The sequence below is a fragment of the Schistocerca nitens genome, chromosome 4 (genome assembly GCF_023898315.1).
Source record: "Schistocerca nitens isolate TAMUIC-IGC-003100 chromosome 4, iqSchNite1.1, whole genome shotgun sequence".
NCBI classification, from domain to species: Eukaryota; Metazoa; Arthropoda; class Insecta; order Orthoptera; family Acrididae; genus Schistocerca; species Schistocerca nitens.
In genome coordinates, this window is record NC_064617.1 from 402,944,648 (window position 1) to 402,961,717 (window position 17,070).

Below are 17,070 nucleotides of genomic sequence, written 5' to 3' on the forward strand. Positions count from 1 at the left end.
CTGAAATTCGTAAACTCTGTTGCTGAGGTGGAGTATCAAACTCGAGACTTCCAGAGAATCTAAATGTAAATCAACAACTAAATACATAAATATAGTGTATCTGACAGCATGGCAGTGGAATATGCCTTCGATAATGGCCGTGTGGTGGCGTTGACAGAATTCACCTCTGTGAGTGTGTTCTAAAAAGAGGGGGATATACATGTAAGCTTCCCAGCTCGATACTTCTTATGTAGCGCCCCCTTATTTAACACCAACATCTAGACACATACTTCTGGTCATTAATATAGGGAGTGCATTCCAGCCAAAATGCATCTTTTCAGGGCATTAACAACTGAGTCCGTTCTTATTGCAATTCTTGTAGCTGAGCGGATTCAGGTATTTTAATTTTATCTCTTATTTCCTGCTTAACAGTACTCTTAAAACATCACACAACTTGGTAGCTCTTCGTCCCCCACCCTAACCCCATCTACTCCATAAGTCAGGCCTCTCATTTGTTAGCAGAGATGAATAGCTGTTCTTTGTATTCTCAAATTTACTCTAACGTTTCATGATTGGTTGGTTTGTGATACTTTTAATGTGTGTATTAGTTGCTGCTAGCCTCATTTCCTTTCATATCCTTAGGGCCTTTGTCCCACTACACTGCGGGCTCGGCCTTGTTACTATAGATGTGGCGATGTTAGAGGGTGGCAAGATGCCCTTCCTGTCGCGACCCCGCACCCCCTGGGATGGAATTAGTGTACCCCAACTGTCTGTGTCTAGTGTAAGCCATGAAATACTGCGAACATTTTCAAGTGTCTGCGAGTCGTGTAACTGAGGCGAGACATAGGGACCAGCCCATTATTCACATAGTGGGATGTGGAAGACGACCTAAAAACCACATTCAGGTTGGCCGGCACACAGGCCCTCGTCCTTATGCCGCCAGGCGGATTTGATCTAGGGCTGGCGCGCCTATCCGAGTCCAGGAAGCAGCGCATTAGCGTTCTCGGCTAACCTAGCAGGTAGTTGCTGCTAGCCTAATGCTACGAAAAGATAACAGTATATGTGGAAATGTGCTACTGTTCCACATGCTATGTTAATGTCAATATGCAATCGTAAAAATGCCTATGATTACCTGCCCTATCGATATAATATGCAATTACACTGACAGAAGAAAATCACAACACCAGAAAATAATTAACGTAGAGTAATGAAATTTCGTTAATATATTTGTTTGGGTAACATATTTAAGTGATCACTGGTTGACGTAAGCAAGAGAAAAGCCACTGCAAATGTGAAATTCTGGTACATTAATAACCTGTGTAACCGCCAGAACGTTGAATGCAAGGATGTAAACATGCATACACTGTGTTGTACAGGTGCCGGATGTCAATTTGAGGGACGGAATGCCATGCCTATTGCACTTGGTCGGTGAATGTAGGGACGGTTGACGCTGTTTGTGGATGACACTGGAGTTCTTGTCCGACGATGTCCAATATGAGCTCGATTGGAGACAGATCTGGTCATCGAGCAGGCCAAGAAACATGCCGACACTCTGTATTGTAGGATACAGTAGTGATGTGGGGGTAAGTTGTCCTTTTGGAAAGCACCGCTTGGAATGCTGTTCGTCAATGGCAGTAAAAATGTTGAATAACCACATCGACGTACAACTTTGCAGTCAGGGTGCGTGGGATAACAACGACAGTGTTAGACTGCTGTCATGCGAAATCGAAATGCAGATCGTAACTCCAGGTGTTGGTCCAGTGTGTCTAGCACACAGACATGTTCCATGCAGCCCCTTAACTGGCCTCCTTCATCCAAGACACGGCCACCACTGACGCCAAGGCAGAATCAGCTTTCATCAGATAACACAACAGACCTCAAACCTGTCTTCCAATGAGCTCTCGCTTGACACCACTGAAGTAGCAAATGGCTGTGGTTTGGGGTCAGTGGAATGTACGGCACAGGGCGTTTGGCTCGGAGTTGTCTTGGAAGTATCCTATTTGTGACAGCCCTTTGTGTCACTCTGGTGATAACTGCTGCTCAAATTTCTGCTGCAGATGCAGTATGATGTGTCAGAACCATAAACCGAACACGATAATCTCCCCTTTCGGAACTGTCACCTGGCCGTTTGAGTCCAGTCTTTTTGCGACGTTACGTTCTCTGACCACTACTGCCAGCAATCATGTACATCGGTTACGTTCCTACCAGACCTTTCTGCAGTATCGCAGAAGATACATCCAGCTTCCCATAACCCAATTACACGACCTCGATCAAACATAGTGAGGTGTTGATAATGGTGTCTTTGTCACCTTAAACGCATTCCTGCCTAACATCAATTCACCACGTCCAGTCTCGAAGACAGTTACCACTCACGACCGTATTTAGAGCAAACCTGATTTTGATCCTCATAGTGGCGCTACTGTGGCCACTCTTATGCAACTGCTGTGAAATCTGAAGAGATGTCATCTTTCAGATGTAGAAACACGCGTACCGACTATCGTTTATGTCACACAACTCATTCTTGATGTTGCGATTTTTTTTTCTGTCGTTGTATTTATCACTTGCATAAGACGTTTCGGGATGAACTGCGTTATCACGTGCTTTTGTTTCGTGAGGAATTTCCTAAAAATACATCAGGCTACGGCAATTGCTAGTTAGCCTGAGAGCCTGACTAGTTTGACTTAGTAAAAGTGGGATATAATTTTGGAAATTTGTGGTAGTTCCTATGGGACTAAACTGCTAAGGTCATCGTTCCCTAGGCTTACACACTACTTAATCTAACTTAAACTAACTAGGACAACACACACACACCCATGCCAGAGGGAGGAATCGAACCTCTGACGGGGATAGCCCCGCAAACTGTGTCAAGGCGACCTAGACCGCACGGCTACCCCGTGGACATAATTATGATGAAACCTACCTCTAACGTATGTTCCCTGAAAAATGACCCAACAGAGTTCCGCGAAAACCATGTTGTCGTTCTTTGTTAGTCGTTGGTCATTGCTGGGTCTTTGTATAATATTCTAACATCAGATGACCACAAATATGGAAACTGGTAGGATTGGTCATAAAAGTGGGAAATTGGTAGGATAGGCCCTAAAAGTTGGCAAATTGGTAGGGCAGGCAGTAAAAATTGGCAGGAAATTGGTAAATTTGTAGAAGAAATTGGCACTTTGGCTTGACAGGCCATATACTTTATAGATAATTTATAGGATAGGCCGTAGAACTGACAAATTAATAAGATATCCCATAAACTTAATGATGGCCTTTCATACAAATGACAAAGCATTTGATCTATTGCAACATGCATTGTAGCGTCATTCAACTCATAAGGTTTTTTATAGCCCCAGTGCTTCCGTGCTATATAGATTGCGACGTCGTATTTACATGTATATCTTAGGATGCAAACGCAACTATCTGGTTGAAAATCGGTCCAAAATCTAAATATCGATGGAGTATGGAGTGTTTACGCCATTGTTTTTGATACAGTATGATGTGTTCACGATGTCAGTGCAGACACAGAGTTGAAGGTGCTGTTTGTATTCTAGGACTGAGCTCCACAGCTCTTTGTGGTCGAAGAATGCATAGTGTGAACTGCAGATGGTCGTAGACCATTCCATGTAAAAAACGTCTAGTCGACTGCATTGCGCCACTCTTGCCATCGTTTGAAGGAAACCGCTTGTGTGTTATCTCCAGGCTAAACTCATCAACGTGATGGACACAAAATGTTTGTTAGAGACAGCATCGAGCAGTCCTGACGAATTCTGGGGATGTGTCTCTGGAGATGTGTCCCCTCGTAGCAAAAGTTAATTTGCTGCCTAGTCTCGTACTTAAAATCAGTAGGAATTTGAGTGCGTACAAAAAAATGTCGAATATTTTGGTGCTAATTGTATTAATTGATATACGACACTTGAAGGCAGTTATTTAATTATGGTAATATTCACAATCATTTTTAAGTAGTGCAGACTCCATTCACACACAAACAGATGTGAAAAGAGGATGGGCTATGAATTTGACAAAGGACTTGCCGTAGTGGTAATACCAGTTATCGTGAAGTCATTGAAAAGTGCTCCTGGGCTTGGGTAGAATTTGGATGGGTGACCCTCCATTTTTGCAGGTCGCTGTTGGCGAGACGTGTGTACTCAGCTCTTGTGAGGCCAATTGAGGACTACTTGATTGAGAAATAGTGGCTCTGGTCATGAAAACTGACAACGAGCTGGAGTGCAATGTTCTCATCACAGGCCCTCCATATCCGCATCCAGTGACGCATATAGGCTGAGGATGGCTCGGCGGTCGGTCGGTACCATTGGGATTTCAAATGTTCAAATGTGTGTGAAATCTTATGGACTTAACTGCTAAGGTCATCAGTCCCCAAGCTTACACACTACTTAACCTAAATTATCCTAAGGACAAACACACACACACCTATACCCGAGGGGGGATTTGAACCTCCCCCGGGACCAGCCGCGCAGTCCATGACTGCAGTGCCTCAGCCGGCCAGAGTGGCCGAGCGGTTCTAGGCGCTACAGTCTGGAACCGCGCGACCGCTACGGTCGCAGGTTCGAATCCTGCCTTGGGCATGGATGTGTGTGATGTCCTTAGGTTAGTTAGGTTTAAGTAGTTCTAAGTTCTAGGGAACTGATGACCTCAGAAGTTAAGTCCCATAGCACTCAGAGCCATTTGAACCATTTTTTGCAGCGCCTAAGACAGCTCAGCTAATCCCGCGCGACCCACTGGGAGTCCCTAAGCCTGTTCAGAGTGTAGTCTTATGGGCTGTGTTTTTCCGCCATTTTTAAGAAACTGAAATGCAGAACATAAACCGCAAGAACCTAATTTTTCTAATATACCTATCGTTTTCCCAGATGAAATGTGCAGTCAATGTAATTCATACAGTCAGTGACATTATGCTAACAGGAGTATTCTACTTCGTTCATTTGTAAGCCTGTGCTTGTGCGTCGTTGAACAGACATCTTTATTAACTTTTAACTCACATTTAATTACATGCTTGGGACGATAATGAGGCCAAGTGCCCATACACAGCCAATTTGTACGTGTTTAGATGAATTTAATGTAATCTAACTACCGTCATATACTAACGTATAAATTATTTTAGTGAGACAGTCGATTTAGATGCAGAAACATATAATTTGATACCTCACTGCGCTTCCAAAATATGGAATATCTTACATATAATAGAACTTTATTTTTCCTCGAATTTTCGTAGAGATCTGACACATTACGGTAGGCAGCATGCAGGCTTTTCTTTAATATGGTATACAGATACTCAAGAAGCGGAAATACTTAGTTTAAAGCTCCATAAAACTGTAGGTACAAAGAAGAAACCATGGGTAACAGAAGAAAATACTTCAGTTGCCCGATAGAAGAAGGAAGTACAAAAATGTTCAGAGAAATCCATGAATACAGAAATACAAGTCACTCAGGACTGAACTGGAAGTGCAGGTAAGCTAAGGCGAAACGACTGCATGAAAAATATGAAGAAATCGAATAAGAAATAATCGTCGGAAGAACTGACTCAGTGTATAGAAAAGTCAAAATAACCTTCGGCGAAATTAAAACAAAAGGCTGATAACATTAAAAGTGCAATGGGAATTCTGCTATTAAATGCGGAAGAGAGAGCGGATAGATGGGATGAGTACATTGAGGGCCTCTATGAGGCGGATGATTCGTCTGATGTGATAGAATGAGAAACAGGAGACGATATAGAAGAGATAGAGGATCGAGTATTAGAATCAGAATTTAAAAGAGCTTAGGAAGACTTAAGATTAAATAAGGCAGAAGTGATCGATAACATCCCACCAGAATTTCTAAAGGCAAAAAAACGACTATTCGCGTTGGTGTGTGGAATTTTAGAGTTTGGCTATATACCGTCTGATTCTCTGAAAAATACCACCCACACAGTTCCGAAGACTGCAAGAGCTGATAAGTGCGAGAAGTGTTGCATAGTCCGCTTAAAAGCTCATGCAGCCAAGTTGCTGACAAGTATAATGTACAGAAGAATGAAGAAGAAAACTGAGGATCGGTTGGATGACGATCAGTTTGGCTTTAGGAGAGGTAAACAAAGGCATCAGCGATGCAAGTATGACGTTGCGATTGATAACGGAAACAAGACTAAAGAAAAATCAAGACACACTGATAGGATCTGTCGACCAGGAAAAAGTGTTCGACAATATCAAATGGCGCAAGATGTTCGTAATTCTGAGAAAAATAAGAGTAACCTATAGGGAAAGACGGGTAATATATTAAGAGGAAACAATAGTCGGATTAAAAAGAGGAAATCGTTTTCACTCCTACTGTTCAGTCTATACGTCGAAGAAACAATGAAGAAATAAAAGAAGGGTTCAAGAGCGGAATTAAAATTTAGATGAAAGCGTATCAGTGATAAGATCGTCTGATGATCTTGATAACCTCAGTGAAAGAGAAGAAGATTTATAGGATCAGCTGAACGGAATAGACAGTCTAATGAGTACACACTGTGGGTTGATAGTAAATCGAAGGAAAACGAAAGTAAAGACAAGTAGCAGAAATGACGACAGCAAGAGATTTAACTTCAGGATTTGTGACCACGAAGTAGATGAAGTGAAGGAATTCTGCTATCTAGGCAGCAAAACAATGCGTGACGGCCGGAGCTAGGAGGACATAAAAAGCAGATTTGCATTGGCAGAAAGGACGTTCCTGGCCAAGAGAAATCTTCTAGTGTGAAACATAGGCCTTAATTTGAGAAAGAAATTTCTGTCGATGTACGTTTGGAGCAGAGCAGTGAAACACTGAATGTGGAAAAATGGGAAAAGAAGAGAATCAAAGCATTTGAGACATAGTGCTACAGACGTATGTTGAAAGTTAACTGGACCCATAAGGTCAGGAGTGAGAAGTTTCTCAGCAGAATCGGCGAGGAAAGGAATACAGGGAAAACACCGACTAGGAGAAGGGACGGGGCAATAACACATCTGTTAAGACATCACAGAACAACTTCCATGGTAGTAGAAGGAACTGTAGAGGATAAAAACCGTAGAGTAAAACGTCGATTGGAATACATCCAGAAAATAGTTGACAACATAAATTGTAAGCGCTACTCTGAAATGAAGAGGCTGGCACAGGAGAGGAATTCGTGATGGGACACATAAAACAAGTCAGATGACAGATGATTAAAAAAAAAAAAAAACTCCGCACATATAATACAACAAATGATAAATAATTTTCGTTATTTCTCGAGATATCGACTCCATCACTGTCTTCGAAGATGTCAAAATTCTCTCTGTTACTGTCTTTTGTCGTCTCACGAGTGGGTGTAAATATCCCATGTCGTTCAGCCGTTTAGGTTACATATTGCAATAAAAAAGCTGTCTTCCTTCCTAATATCGAACGCCGTGAACCTTCCTAAAATCTGACTTCTTCTTCCATCCTTCCTTGCCACTATTTTGTGTGTGTTGCGTATTTTTATGACATGACGGTGTTATTTAGTAGTTCATCATGCGAAATACAGTCCATAAGACTCTTAGAGAGCCTTGGCACCATAGTTCTGGTTTCACCTTTCATAGAATTGTTGTATGTTGTATATAACTTCTCATAGGACTGTGTCATTTGTAAGAATAACAATAATTATCAGTCAGTATTATCGATTACAATTTTCTAGTGAACATGATGCATTATCTTCATACCTCCTAAAATGGTGCACGAGAACAATTTAAACATGGAAATATTTAATTTGACGTTGTAGTGTGACTTACAGCAAGAGTAAGCCTAGTTAATTACATTCACACTGTCAGTCTGCTTTTATGCCTACCTGCTCAGCGTGGTATTTTAGCTAAAACATATCTTTTCAGGAGTAGTAAGTCTGATCCGTAAGTTTCACGACATAGTTTCCTTAGACATATATTAAAAATGGTGAAATGTTATTTGGCGTGGAAACAGCACCGGAGTACTTATTTTAGAGTTTTAGGCACTAATTTTACGTCTGTGTGCATGCATGGAAGTTAACGTGATAACTGTAATAAGCATTTCACTTTCCTTGCATTAGCAATGCATTTTTTTTGCAAACATTTTAGAATATTGTGACACTTGACAAGCATCATTGAAGTAGAAAGTGGCCAACTGTTATTGGGCGTGTAAATAGTATTAGAGCACTTACTAATTTGAAGACTATGTTATGAAGCAACATGAGTGAGAAAAATAATTAATTTTAGGCTCTTTTGTTTCTTAAACCAAGTATTGTGTGCCATGAGACTCAGCTTCCTTCGAATTTCCAAAGAAGTCTGTCCATCTCGAGGCGGCAGCTCGATTTAAGCGACGGTGGCCGCAAGAGGACGCGATCGGCAATACAGCGGATGGAGCAAAACGTGTGAGGGCAGTCGGGTGGAGCATCTCTGGCCGAACGATAGTGGCACCACGAGTTAGGACGCGACCACCAGAACGGACAGGAGACAGCCTCATAGTTTTTCAGAACGAGAGAGCCACAGCATTTGGCTGGAGGGGATCATCGCCCGGCCCTGTCGCTTCTCACTACTTAGTGACCTTCTTTAACTTCTGTTATCTGGTAGAGTGGCTGCAGTGCTGTGATCCTCGACACGAATTTTGAACCTAGTTACAAACTATAACTTATGGCTTAGCTGTTCGCTTACGTGAATTACTGACTGAGTGACCCTGGATAGTGTCGTCTTGCTGGCGGTCGTGTTATATTTACCTAATTAATCTCAAGTCCCACCCAGTGTTTTATTCTGGATGCTTCCCAACATCTTCGGGGTAATAAGTGTGTATCGTTGTAACCTCCCCACAAAATTCGTTCTCATTTAGTCTCACCTCAAAACAGAAAAATTCCTGAACTTCTCAACAGTAAAAATTATATAATTATGTCGTTCACATTCAGTGTAACGTCCCAAAAAAATAATTTCCGTAACCTCGTAATAATACAATGTAACTAACCTCTCAATTAAATTGTCGCTCACTTGTAACTTTTCAATAATTGACTGTGAATTTAACCTGGTAAATTTTGGACGTCAGGAGTGCTGCGTCATGGCCCTGAAAGATCATACTGAAAAAATTGAAAATTCTTACCTCAATTAGGTCGCCGGATAACGCATATATATATATGCTCTTACAATAAATTTTTCTGGCACAGCCCTGTGCAATGCTGGCAGATAGATTTGTCATTTTATGAAAGGAAACAACCGATTTTTCTTTAGCAATAATCGAGATGATCATGGATTGGAGAAATTAGTAAATTCTTTAAATTGAAATGAATGGTTGTTAAAAGTTATTTTTTATGAGAAAGATTATTATTAGGACATTTTTAAAACATTTACATGGGACTTGAGATAACAATACTACATATGCGCGAGGCTGCTTTTTACCTTATACAATAATGCTCAGGCTCCGGCATCGCTGCACCACGACCGGCCCAGCCAACACGATACACCAGACCAGACTGCTCGCTAGCAACAACTTACTGCTACAGCTACACAGTTCCTACTGCAGTCAACACTGCTCTCTGGTCTGAGATTCTCTTATACCTTGCATATCGCAGTCAGCGCGTGAGCAATGCATCGAAATTACATTTGCTCGGACCGCTTACATCGTTAACTCCACCTGTGAACTGTGCAAGTTGCTGCCTCCTCCGGGTTATCCTTAAGTTGGGTAGCTGTTTGCTGTAATCTTTGCCTCTGTCAGCCACCTCTCGTGTTGTTCTGGGCCTCCATGACTTCTCTCTGGTGTTTCGGTTAGGTACGACTGAGTGGAGTTGCGTGCCTTGGTTTCTGCTCATTGCCATTCAAGCCTCTGGTTGGCTGTGGTTTTACAAAGACACAGTGAAACTTCGCACCGGGCTTATATTACTTTTCTGCGTGTGTTTGTTGAAACTAGTTCTCGATTGGTGGTATGGAACCGGCCTTTAACACACGCCTTAGTGCATTCTAGTTTCGCCGGTGTGGGGGCCATACCTTGCACTAGACGACGCCATTCAGAGGGTGGGGGGGGGGGGGGGGGTGGAAGGACGCTCAGGCCAGCGACAACCGAGGGACGGTGGCTCGGCAGGCGGCTCACTGATTCAAGAATTAAGTAAAGCGCTTATACATAAGCGAAAGCCTGCCTTGAAGGTGTCCTTTGTAGTAGTTCGAGTGACGAAGATTTTTGTGAGGTAAGTGATTCATGAAGGGTATAGGCTATTGCTAGTCGGGGCTATTCTTTTGTAGGGATTATTGAAAGTCAGGTTGCGTTGCGCTAAAATATGATGTGTCATTTTAGAAATGATCAGAATAAGTTAAGAGAAAATATACTCAGTACTCTCAGTTTCACTGTAACCATTGCATATAGGGTTGCAACATATTTTTTGAAGATGGGTAGACCTGAGAGTGTTGCAGATCACTGGGCAGCGCATAGAACGTAAGCGCCAACTAGAATATTGACGCAAAGACACTTGGCAAAAAGAGTGGAATGAGAGTGATAACGGGCGTCGAGTCCAATATCAGGCAGTGGTTACGTTTGCACCATGTCAACCCCAGCCGAGGCATGGTTCATTTTATGACTGGACTTGGCCGTTATCTCCCGCACTTGCAGCGCATGTCACTTTCTGAAAACAACTGTTGCACACACGAGGAAAATCGTTCCCCAGAACACTTCTTTTAAGTGCATTACATACAGGTACTTACGTAGTAACATAGAACACATAACGGAAACAACACTATACAATGCATCGAGGAACCCAGATACAGGGACACAGTTGAACGCAATCGCCAACAACGCCCCAGTAACATCTCAAAAGCAGAAGATGACATTTAGAAACAGACTCATCAATACAGAAGGCGCAGAAGGCGAAGGGAGGTCTACATAAGAAGTTCGAGCAGCTCCAGTACTGACGACGATACGAATCACAGTGACAACACTGAAATAACATAAAATACGTAAAACATGCACAATTATTCATGTGAAAATTAATCACACGTTGCATTTCATATCTTGTTAAGAATGAATATAATTAGGAGCAGGCGTAATTGGAATGGTCCGTGTGGTTACATAACTGAACACATCATTGTAAATGTAATAATATGAAAGAAATATAAATTTTTTTAAGGGAAGCAAGGAAAATCAAACAGTGTAAATACACAACAGAAACAGATCATATATATTACGTAATTATACAAAATTAATGGGCCCACTACTTAAATAAGTGCTAGTTTTATTTTACAAAAATATTTTTACATCGTTAATAATAGGTTAGTGGCGGTTTGTTATTTTCCTACAGCTGTGTGGGAACAGTATATAACTTAATTAGATTAGATTGAGGCTGGATATTGTTCCAAAGCCATGCAGAATTTGTGTACTAACGAACCTAGCGGCAGTAGCTGTCATGTAACCTATCAAATATCAACTCACGCAGCATTTCAACAAATAACACTGACACTGATTAGATCCACATAGACTGAACTAATCGAGTTTTCCCGAAGAGAGATAGGCATATGATAATTACTAAAATGGATAGCACCACATATGGACGTTGGACTTGAAGTTCAAAACCAAGACTCTTCCCCAGGTGGTGTTGCTGAACGTATTCTACATCTACTCTTTCCTGCCTCCTTTTATTGTCTTTTTAAAGTATACCGTAAGCTTATAATTTCCTACTTCCAAATTCCTGTGTTTTCCTTTAAAAAAATAAGTATAATTGCTGTAAGTAAATAAAAGATAATACCAAAGTGCAGACAAAAGAACTCCAACTCTCCATATGGAACTGCATGGTCAACAGTGCCCATGTGCTCAGTTCCGTAGCACAATCTTTGTGCGTGGTGGTGACGATGGATACTGGTTAAGAGGTCAATATGGAATACTACGGCCTGCATAAAGTAATAAAATGGCAGGCCCTAGTAGTCATAATGCTGCCTGAAAAAAAAAAAAAAAGAAAGAAAGTCTTGCAAGATAACTTGGCAAGATAACGTGGCTGGTGAATCGTGACTGTTACCAAGAGAAGAAGTCCCAAATGAGATCACAGTGAGCCGGCTGTAGTGGACTTAGCCACTGCAGGCTGCCACTGTTGTTTGGCCATCACAGTATACAAAGAAAGTGGAGATGAGTCTGGGCCTTCTCTCATGACGGGCCATATTAACTGACTGGATGACTGGTTCAAAATGGTTCAAATGGCTCTGAGCACTATGGGACTCAACATCTGTGGTCATAAGTCCCCTAGAACTTAGAACTACTTAAACCTAACTAACCTAAGGACATCACACACACCCATGCCCGAGGCAGGATTCGAACCTGCGACCGTAGCAGTCCCGCGGTTCCGGACTGCAGCGCCAGAACCGCTAGACCACCGCGGCCGGCTTGAATGACTGGAAACTACCGTCTACATCCTGTTGGGTGAGACAGCTAAGTACCGCCTCCCTGGCTGTATGTAGTACCGCCTCCGAGGCTGTGTGTCACGTTGCTGAAATGGCGTCGGGGGTTCTGCCTTCATGGCACCCACATCCATCTTCGACAGCACTGGGGTGGACTGCGCCAGCTCCCGGTAACCCACAGTAAGCTTGCAGCTACCAACTCCAGACCTGGCCACCTGCATAACACCGTCACTGGGTCCTGACGAGTGTGCGAATCAGTGCACCTTCCACCGTGCCAGAGAAGACAACCCATACAGTAAATTACAAGTAATAAATATGATTCCGGACAAGACTGTTTCACAGATCCCTTAGGGCATATGACAGCCATCCACACCAGCTCCCGAGCCCGGCCTCTTGCAGCAGTAGTTCACCACCTCACTGTTCAGCTTCCACACCCACTAAAAATCCTAACTGAGGGGTGACTGCTACAGACAGCGAACACGCCGTTTATGGATTGGTTCATCATTCGCATCGGTAAATTTCATTCGCTGCTGTATACTATTCACTGCGGAATCTTGGAGTGAGAATATAATACATTCTCTAAAAAAGTACTAAAATCCAGGCTTAGCTTATAAAATGTAATCAACAAATTAGTAATACATAGCTGTTGAACATGTGCTTTGCTTTAAATTCTGTTGTGCAAATCCTGAAAACTGTGATATAAAATCAACTGCTGCTTGTTTTATGCCCCAGTTGTTCACGGCTGTCAAAAAATGGCTGCATTGCTGAAAACTCGCATTGCTCAATCTTTCTACCACGAGTTTCTTACTTTGACGAACGGATGTCCAAATTGGTGAAAAAACGATAATTCCTTGAAGTAACACAGTCTCGGTTGTAAATTTTTTTATCTGTTTATTGGCAATGACGTGTTTTGCCCTTGTGGGGCATCTTCATATTAACGTAAGAACTGATGTAGTGAGCCAACATCCGTATTTTGATGAGGTATGTTGATATTAAAAGACGGATGCTTCTTACGTTAAACTGAAGGGCGAAACGTATCATTGCCAACCAGTAGATAAAAACAATTTGCAACTAGTGCAAATTCAAGAAATTCGTAACCGGCTGCTGTACCAGGCGCGCCTAGCATGGAGTGGAATCAAAATGATAATTTTTTGTTCTATGTACAGCATAACATGGCCAAACAAAACTTAATAACAGTTTAGAAACAAGACCAAGGCAACGTGGAACTGTTAGGCAATGTTCAGGGAAAACACGTTTAACGCTTTAATTTACACACTTTATTTAAACAAGACCCAAGATTTTTCAATTAACGAAAATTCTCACTGTTTTAAGAAATATTATTTATATAAAAACAGGAAGAAAAACCCATAGCCCAACTCAGATGCTTGAGGGAAGTTCACAAGATTTTTCAATTAACGAAAATTCTCACTGTTTTAAGAAATATTATTTATATAAAAACAGGAAGAAAAACCCATAGCCCAACTCAGATGCTTGAGGGAAGTTCACAATTATCCAATCCTTAAGCGAAATGTTAACCATCCAAAATTTACACTTTTCTGTCAGTTAAAGACAACAATTTAAAAAAAAAAGGTTTGAACCATTCAAGAGACACCGCTTAAATATACTTTCAAGGCGAGCTTCGAATTATGTGTAATTGCTTTAAAATATTAAAGTCTACATTATTCCACCATAATTACTATACTCTTACAATTCCTTTCAGTTAAGAAACAACAAGAAAACTCTTAAAATATTAATCATTAGAGGAAAAGAGAAAAACTCATTTGAGAGTCCCTGTCTAAAGGACACCTTCAAGGCATGCTTTGACATATATATAACCGCTTTACCTAATTCTTGACTCATTGAGCCGTCTGCCGAGCCACCGTCCCTCGGTTGGCGTCGTCTACTACAAGGCATCCCCCCCTCCCCCCCCTCCCCCCCCCCCCCCGGCGAAACTAGAATGCACTAAGGCGTGTGTTAACGGCCGATTCCATACCACCGCCAGCTAAATAAAACATACTAACTACTGAAGGCACTAATTACTGATAGGTATATAGTTAGCAAATGAAAGATTTTGACAGAGAACAAACAATGTATTTACCTTAAGAGTGTTCAAAAGTCTTTATATATATATATATATATATATATATATATATATATATATATATATATATATATTCTTGATATTCAGTTTAACAGATTTTCTTTTTCTGACGGACACACGTGCAGATCGGCTGCTCATATTAACATCTCAGAACTCTGGGATTTCTCTCCCCACATCCATCACCTCTGGCGGCTCACCTATAGCTGTCCTACGCTACAGGCTGTTCACATTCAACAGCCCAACACTACACTGGCGAATAACTTCCAAAAACGAGTCCAACCAGCCACAGAAGGTACACAGCCCAGTCAGCGATTATAATAAGAGCGCTACGTGGCGTTACCAACATATAAACCTAAACAGCATACTTAGATAGCCCCCATGCTCCCCAGAAAAAAATTTACAAATTGTTTTTGGCAGTGGCCAATACTGATTTGATAAAATTTTTCATATTAACAATAATATATGTATGAAATGCACACACTTATTGATACACTGTTGGTCATAAGTAAAAATTATCCTCACGGTCCATGAAGACACTCCTGATCATTCATCACAGTAATAATGATGGTTTTATGCACAAAGTCTGAGCAGTAAAAGAAAATGCTCATGGAAGTAGTCTTGAAGAAGTAGGGTTGTCCTTCCAACGGAAAGACAGTGCTGACCCTTGACATGAAGACAGGTAATGGGCTACAATAGAGCAAACCCACAATAGAGTCAGTCGAAGTTTTGAAGAATATTGGTAGTTAGGTCACCACAGAGCAGACCCATAGTATTTCTTGTAGAGATAATGGTATTAGTGGGCCACCACAGGTGAAGACTCACTGTAGTCCTGGTAGAGTTTATGGTATTGGTGGGCCACCAAAGGTGCAGACCCACTGTAGTCCTAGTAGAGATGGCCAGCAGCCATCCATTGTGACTGTGCAGGTGCACAATCACCATCGTAGAGTCTTGCAGATAATACAGCAAGTCCATAAACCACCACTTGTGCAGTCACAAAAAAATTTCTAAAATATCCTTAGAACCAGCAATGCTGTTAACCAGTCCCTTTCTGAACTTTATATACGAAGACAGTAACTTGTTCTCGAAAGAACAGTTACTGTTGATTACCGTGCAGCTTTCCCCTGGAATAAATGATGACTAACTGACAACCTCAGCTGCCAACAGGTGTTGTTTTGTTATACCTCGATGTGGACAGCTAAAAATGTGTGCCCCGACCGGGACTCGAACCCGGGACCTCCTGCTTACATGGCAGATGCTCTACCCATCTGAGCCACCGAGGGCACAGATGAATAGTGCGACTGCAGGGACTTATCCCTTGCACGCTTCCCGCGAGACCCACATTCCCAACTGTCCACATTTCTACATATGTATTGTACCTTATAGACATTTGCCCACCCACTCATTACTCGCGCACGCTTTGGCGATTCTCGTAAGAGTCAATGAATGGGTAGCCTTTAACATTATATACGAAAATAGTAACTTGTTCTCGAACGGTTACTGTTGATGACCGTGCAGCTTTTCCCTGGAATAGATGATGACTAACTGACAACCTCAGCTGCCGACAGGTGTTGTTGTTATACCTCGATGTGGACAGCTGTCCACATCGAGGTATAACAACAACACCTTTCTGAACTATCAACACACATGCGAGCACTAACAGTCCCTCTTTTTTAACTTCTCACATATTGTGCATATACTATGACCAACAGGAATGTGTGCAGTGAAATGAAACCCTATTGTCAACTTAATTTGAAGAACTGGTGTCAATTACAATTTTATAACATGAGAATACATTTAAAAAGGTACAAAAAAGTCATTAAGAAACATAATGATGCCATTAGTAATTAACCGGGCATTACAAAAGAATAGAAATGAGCATATACATGAATATTATAGTACTTGTGACATAAGTAAATAAATGAAAAAATGAGAATATTAATTAGAACAGCAAAGTGATACATGAGCATAAAAAAGGAAACATAACAGGATAAGTAATATCTAAGTAAAGAACAGCTTGTATTTGAGGATAACAGTACTCCTCATCATGGTAAATGCAGCTTAGTATTAGAAAAATTCTACAACATAACTCTTATCAGACAAACACATAAAGACAGGGAGAACATAGACACACAAGGGTGCACATAAACACATCACAGAATAACACAAAAAGAAAGGACAGGGTTTGTTTTCAGTACAACATTTGGTAGTGCAGTATTTATTATATTTCATTTTTAAACAAAACTTCCTTTACCTCTTGGAGATCTCCCTTAGTTCATTATTATTCCCAAAAAGTCCTATCTATGCATCTTTTCGGTATTAGTATTTTCACATACTTTTTACTTCCTTATCTGTTTTCAAGAAAATCCTACCAAACCCTGTTGTACCTAAACCCTATTTATGTGTTTATATCCTCTTTCAAAACAATTATTCCTCATTGCACAATATTCATTTTGGCCCAAATCGTTTTCATATAACTACTCAATGCATTTTTTCCCGATTCTTCGTAGTTAGATTCTTATGTAGTATCCCCCCTCTTAAGCTAAATTAAATCTACTGAGCTCAGATACATAAACTAAGGGATGAGGCAATGCAGCAGCACGAACATTAACACAATCAATAATGAGCAAAAATGCAAAGTGGCAAAGCAAGCAG

At 41.3% G+C, this 17,070-nt stretch overlaps 1 non-coding gene across 1 annotated transcript; it reads right to left on the reverse strand.

The window, feature by feature from the left end:
• Positions 1-15,624: 15,624 nt before the first annotated feature.
• Positions 15,625-15,699, reverse strand: Trnat-ugu (transfer RNA threonine (anticodon UGU)). The gene has a single exon. It is a non-coding gene; the product is annotated as a tRNA-Thr (tRNA).
• Positions 15,700-17,070: the final 1,371 nt, after the last annotated feature.